Here is a 5,692-nt window from a genome sequence, read left to right as displayed (position 1 = left end):
ACCCGCCACAGGATTATTGGACCAGTCAAAATGATACCACATGTAAAATGTGAAGGTCAGGAAGTAAGTCTACAGACAGCTTCACGCTTTTCCTGTTTCTGCTCATTTTTTTCCCCCTCCGTACCTGTTCCTTAAACAAAGGTGATCTGCTTTTAGTAGATTGCTGGTCTGAGAGCACCAGAGTAATATACAAACCAATGATGATGTCAGCTTGTTATTGACTTTCCAAGTCTGAATGACTGAGCAAAGGAGAGGGGGTGGGGTGGAATCTATTGCAGGCAATGCCCAGCCAGGCAAAAATGAGTAGACAAGCCAGTGTGGGGGATGGGTGGGATTCTGCAGAGTCTCACAGCCCCAGACATCATCTCTAACTGTAGCTGTGCTGCATTGCTCTAGTTTACAATGCTCTCACCCCATTTTTCTGATGTAAACTCAATTAGGACGGCAAGGAGGGGCCGCCATCGCCGTCGACAGGGGACCTGATTGCGTTTTCAATGACGGAAGTACGTTCTGACTTCAAGAATATGCACTGTTTGAATTCAGAGGGCGATCTTAAAGAAAGTAGGGGGGTAGAGGGGCGAAATCTGGATTTGAAAAGTGGAGAATTACACAAGGTTTTTTAACAGGAAATACTTTTCAGTGTCTGCCAAAACCGCAGGCCTGTATAAATAACAGGAGGGAAGGGGTGGGGAAGATTTTACATTTGTGCCCATCCCCCACCACACCACACTACACATACACACACACACAGAAATAATGGAGCTCTGTAAAATATTACACACACCAGCCATTATGAGGATCTTATGGCTGATGGGGGTGTAATTCTTACTGTAATATTAATGCGATATATCTCGGAAATAGGACATGTGAGCGTTTGAGTGGATTTTTTTCTTTTTCTTTTTTTATGACGCTGTATTTGTGTTACTGCCATTTTTTGGGGGGGGGGGTTGACTGCGGTGACTATTGCAGTAACAGCATGTGCTAAAACATTGAAAATAACTATTATAGGGGATACATACATTAAGTATTAAATTGTATGGTTGATAGAAATAAAAATCGATTTATCGATAATTTTTATATTGATCATTTGCTCAGGAATTAATTGCGATATCTAAATATTTAGGTCATTTTTTTTGTACGTAATAGTGATTATGAATTAATATTTTATTAACGTAATCTACACATTCTCAACTTCTGAGGTGTGTTCTCGTATATCCGCAGATGCCAAATGTGAATAATAAAATGTAGTGCTTGCCATATATTTTGTTGTTGATGTCATTCAACTATTTTGGCACAGATTTATTTTATTTGATATAAAGCCATCAAAATGAGAAAGATAGCCTGTGTAGCATCTTTGAAAACCATGAACAAAACTACTTAAACTAAGTAAAATACGACCTAAGTAAAGATGGGTTTTCAATGGGAATAAACATTGTTTGTAATGACCACAATGTGTTTTGTGTGGTGAATTATCAGTTGCAGAGAGCATGAAACCAAAATTCAACCTTTAGAAAGTAAATGTTTTACATTTTAAATTTCAGATTTTAATTTTAGATATTGTTAGATCTCATGCAGTTCATAGTATAATAATATTACTTAGACATTTTTGTTTACTTACGTGCAATAAATCAGTTTGGTACTGTGCTGAATCACCATTTGTCCACTGTAAAATCTGGATCCTGAAACAAAACCGGTTTAACACCACTGAATTATGGTTTCATTAGTTTCATTAAAAGCTAATTGCCTTTTAAAACCAACAGAGGTGGTCAGTGTGCTTGAGAACTACTAGAGAATGGCTCTTGTAATCAGTGGCGGCTCGTGGGTTTTAAAATAGAGGAGGCACACTAATTGTATTGGTCTGGGATCCCTGCCGATTATTATTATTATTATTATTTGCTTAAATCACTTTAAAATGGCTTTTTGGTTGCTTTTAGTCAGAAAACGTAAAGAAAACGACATACATACAGCAAGATAATATAATTTCACTTACCTGGCCTATCACTTGAAGCTAACATCCATCCCTTCTTAAAAGTCTGTGTTAAAACCATAGACTGTATAAAAACATGGACGTAGTGTCCGTGACTTAACCCGTAGACTTCCGACGAGCGTTTTGAAGCCTAAAGTGGGTGGAGCCAGCCGTCGCCATCTTGGCTGCGCGTCACTCCCGGATAATCGAAAATGGGCAAAGAGGCGGGAGCTGGCTGCTGAAACCACGCCCACCTAGCTCGACGGTGGTGACAGCAGCGGCAATCCACCTGTCACTCAAGTGGCCACGCCCTTAATTATGCAGAACTTTAAGGCTTAATATAATTTAAACGGATGAGTTATAAAAAAATTCACCCCCCTCACAGTTGTCATGAAGGGCAAAATTAGCTATATAAACCAAAATCTGGAATGCATGTGGTATGGAGAATGATTAGGAAAATGAATGGTATTAATAATTATAAACAGATCCCTGTAATTGAAGAGGAAGGGAAAATAGCCAGAACGAATAAAGAAAAGACAGAAGTCTTAGCCAAAACTTTTGCTAAAGTTCATAGTGTTGAAAACTTGAATGATAAGTTCTTAAAAAGAAGACAAGAGTTAAGTAAAATATATGAGAATGTTCGTATGAAAAAACAAGGAGTTGATAGTAATATGGATGAGGATTTTAATTCTTTTGAGTTAAAAATAGCCATTAACAATTCAAAGAATACAACGCCAGGGAGAGACATGATCAGTTACAGTATGTTAAAAAATTTACCAGAAGTAGCCGTTAAAGCATTAATGGATTTATATAATCATATATGGAATGAAGGCACCTTACCCAAAGATTGGAAAAGTGCAATAGTGATACCAGTAGTGAAACCAGGTAAAGATGCATCAAAATCTAATAGTTATAGGCCAATTGCTCTTACATCTACATTATGCAAGGTCATGGAGAAAATGATAGTAAGAAGGTTGAATTATTTTTTGGAGAAAAAAGAAATATTATCATCAGCTCAGAGTGGTTTCAGGAAGAAGAGATCTACAATGGATGCTCTGATATTATTTGAAAATGATGTTAAAAAAGCTCTAATAATGAAAGAATTTCTTGTTGCTGTTTTCTTTGACATTGAAAAGGCATATGACACTTTATGGAGGGAGGGACTGTTAATTAAGTTAAACAAAATCGGAATAGTGGGGAGAATGTATAATTGGATATTAGATTTTTTGTTTGAGCGTACATTCCAGGTAAGAATAGGGGAAGAAATGTCAGCATCGTATGATATCCTGAATGGGACTCCACAAGGAAGTGTAATCAGTCCAATTTTATTTAATGTAATGATTAATGATATATTTGAAAGAGTTAAACCAAGCATTGGGAAGGCATTATATGCAGATGATGGTGCAGTATGGAGAAGAGGTAGGAATTTAGGAAATGTAGTTAAAGGAATACAAGAATCAATAAATGAAGTTGAAAGGTGGTCAGTAGATTGGGGATTGAAGTTTTCAGTATCAAAGACTCAATATATGGTTTTTACAAAGAAAAAGAAAAAGGAACAAATTACTCTGAAATTATATGAACAATTGTTAGAAAGAGTGACAGAGTTCAAATATCTTGGATTAATCTTTGATGAAAAATTAACTTGGAAGAGACATATTAAGAAAATTGAAAACAAATGCAAAGGAGTAATAAATTGCATGACTTCAATAGCCAAGTATGAATGGGGAGCAAGGAAAAGTGCACTGTTACATGTATATCAAGCCTTAATACGGTCTAGTATAGACTATGGGTGTGCAGTGTATGGTGCTGCGGCAAAATCAGAATTAAAGAAACTGGACAACATACAATCCAGAGCACTTAGAATCTGCTGTGGAGCAATAAGATCAACTCCTCTAGATGCCATCAGGGTCGAAATGGGGGAGATGCCATTAGATTTAAGAAGAGAAAAGCTTTATTGGGTTAATTGGGTTAATCTACAGGGTAGTAATAAGAGTCATCGTACACGCACAATTTTAAATGATTATAAAAAGAATGAAAAGAATGGAGGGAATAGTTTTGGTTGGAAGTATGAACAGTGGATCAAGGATTGTGGTCTGGAGAATGAAGAAATCTGTCCCAACATGCCATTAAATGGGGTATCGGTATGGAATATTCCTGAACCCATTGTTGAAATGAGATTGTTGGAGGCCCGGGAAAAAGCAGAAGGAAGATATACTAATAGTTATGAAATCAATGTTTTTATGAGAGAAAATTTTTTGTTTTTATTGTTTTTATGAGAGAAAATTTTTATTCTTTTATACAGATCTATACAGATGGATCTAAAGAACAAAAAGTGGAAAAAGTGGGCATAGGAGTGTACATTCCAAGATTTAAGACGAAAATAAGTTTAAGGTTAAGTGACAAATTGTCCGTATATTCTACAGAATTAACTGCTATAATAATAGGATTGCAGTGGGTAGAACAGATTAAGCCAAATAGGACTCCGACTGTAATTTGCTCAGATTCTTCATCAGCTCTTAAAAGTATATTGTCGACAAAAACTGATAGAGAAGATCTGCTAGTAGAAATTTATACATTACTGTACAGACTGAAAATAGAGGGTATAATCTTATACTTTTGTTGGGTACCGGCACATATTGGGATAGTAGGGAATGAAACAGCGGATAAATTAGCAAAAGAAGCTTTAAAGAAAAACTTGGTGGATGTTAAGGTACCTCTGGGAAGGAATGAGATAAAACCAGTAATTAATAGGGCAATAATAAGAATATGGCAACAAAGATGGGAAAATAGCATCACAGGTAGGTGGTATTATAATATTGTAAATTCAGTAGGGAAAAAAGAACAGTTTTATGGAAGACACAGAAAGGAAGAAGTAATGATTTCTAGATTAAGGATGGGTCACACAGGACTAAATTCAACACTTGCATTAATGGGGAAGCATGAAAATGGTATGTGTGATGAATGTGGTGTTTTTGAAACAGTAGAGCATGTGCTCTTTAAAAAAAATATGGTTGCTTGTTAGGGAAATCTGACAAGCAACTTCGTTTCTTTATTTATGTTCGCCGTGTTCTCTAATGCATTGGTTGACACTCTGTCTGCTCACAGTTAATAGCCAACCAGTGCAATAATATAAGTGCTGCAGCTTAATTTGCCAAATGTTCCACCCCCTCCTCCCCCTCATTGGAGAAAATCACGTTCAAAAAGAACGTGACGCTGTAATCCATGCGATGATAGAAGTAGACATAGAGGAGTGGGATGACTTACTTTTAGCCTTATTTTTACAGTGTTTTTGTAATGTATTAATTATCATGGGCTGTAATAAAAAACAAGTAGTCCTATACTAATACTAAAACTATATAGCCTATACATTTGGTTCGAATAGCCTATATTTTAGTAGGCTGTAAATATGTGGCTATGTTACAGTTCCCCTTTGAAGATCTTGTGTTTTTCTCCTTTTCCATCTCTCCAATCCTATTCTGCTCACAGCTGATTGGAGATTAGTTTTTTGTTCTCACTTTGTTGCAGTTTGCTAATTTTTGTCAAACAACATCTGTTTTTGCTTTTCAGATAAAAAAGTGGTTTGGTTAATATGTTGCAGGTTCATTTATTGGTAATAAATAATTGATCTTAAATAATATTGATGATAATAAATCTTTAAAAAAAAAAATTGGGCTTGTTTTTTAAGCTGCTGTTGCTTATTTATCTTGCGAGAGTTGGCAACAGTGC

The 5,692-nt window shown here is 36.0% G+C and overlaps 1 protein-coding gene across 2 annotated transcripts in view; it reads left to right on the top strand.

Annotated features, from left to right (window-relative positions):
• The window catches only part of LOC107737761 (RNA-binding protein FUS-like), a 21,175-nt gene that overhangs the window by 4,138 nt on the left and 11,345 nt on the right, over positions 1 to 5,692 (top strand). The window lies entirely within an intron of this gene.

Source organism: Sinocyclocheilus rhinocerous, unplaced genomic scaffold, assembly GCF_001515625.1.
Source record: "Sinocyclocheilus rhinocerous isolate Xijiao unplaced genomic scaffold, SAMN03320098_v1.1 scaffold43, whole genome shotgun sequence".
Taxonomy (NCBI): domain Eukaryota; kingdom Metazoa; phylum Chordata; class Actinopteri; order Cypriniformes; family Cyprinidae; genus Sinocyclocheilus; species Sinocyclocheilus rhinocerous.
The sequence above is the reverse complement of the archived record's forward strand: the minus strand, read 5'-3'. Positions and strand labels throughout refer to the sequence as shown.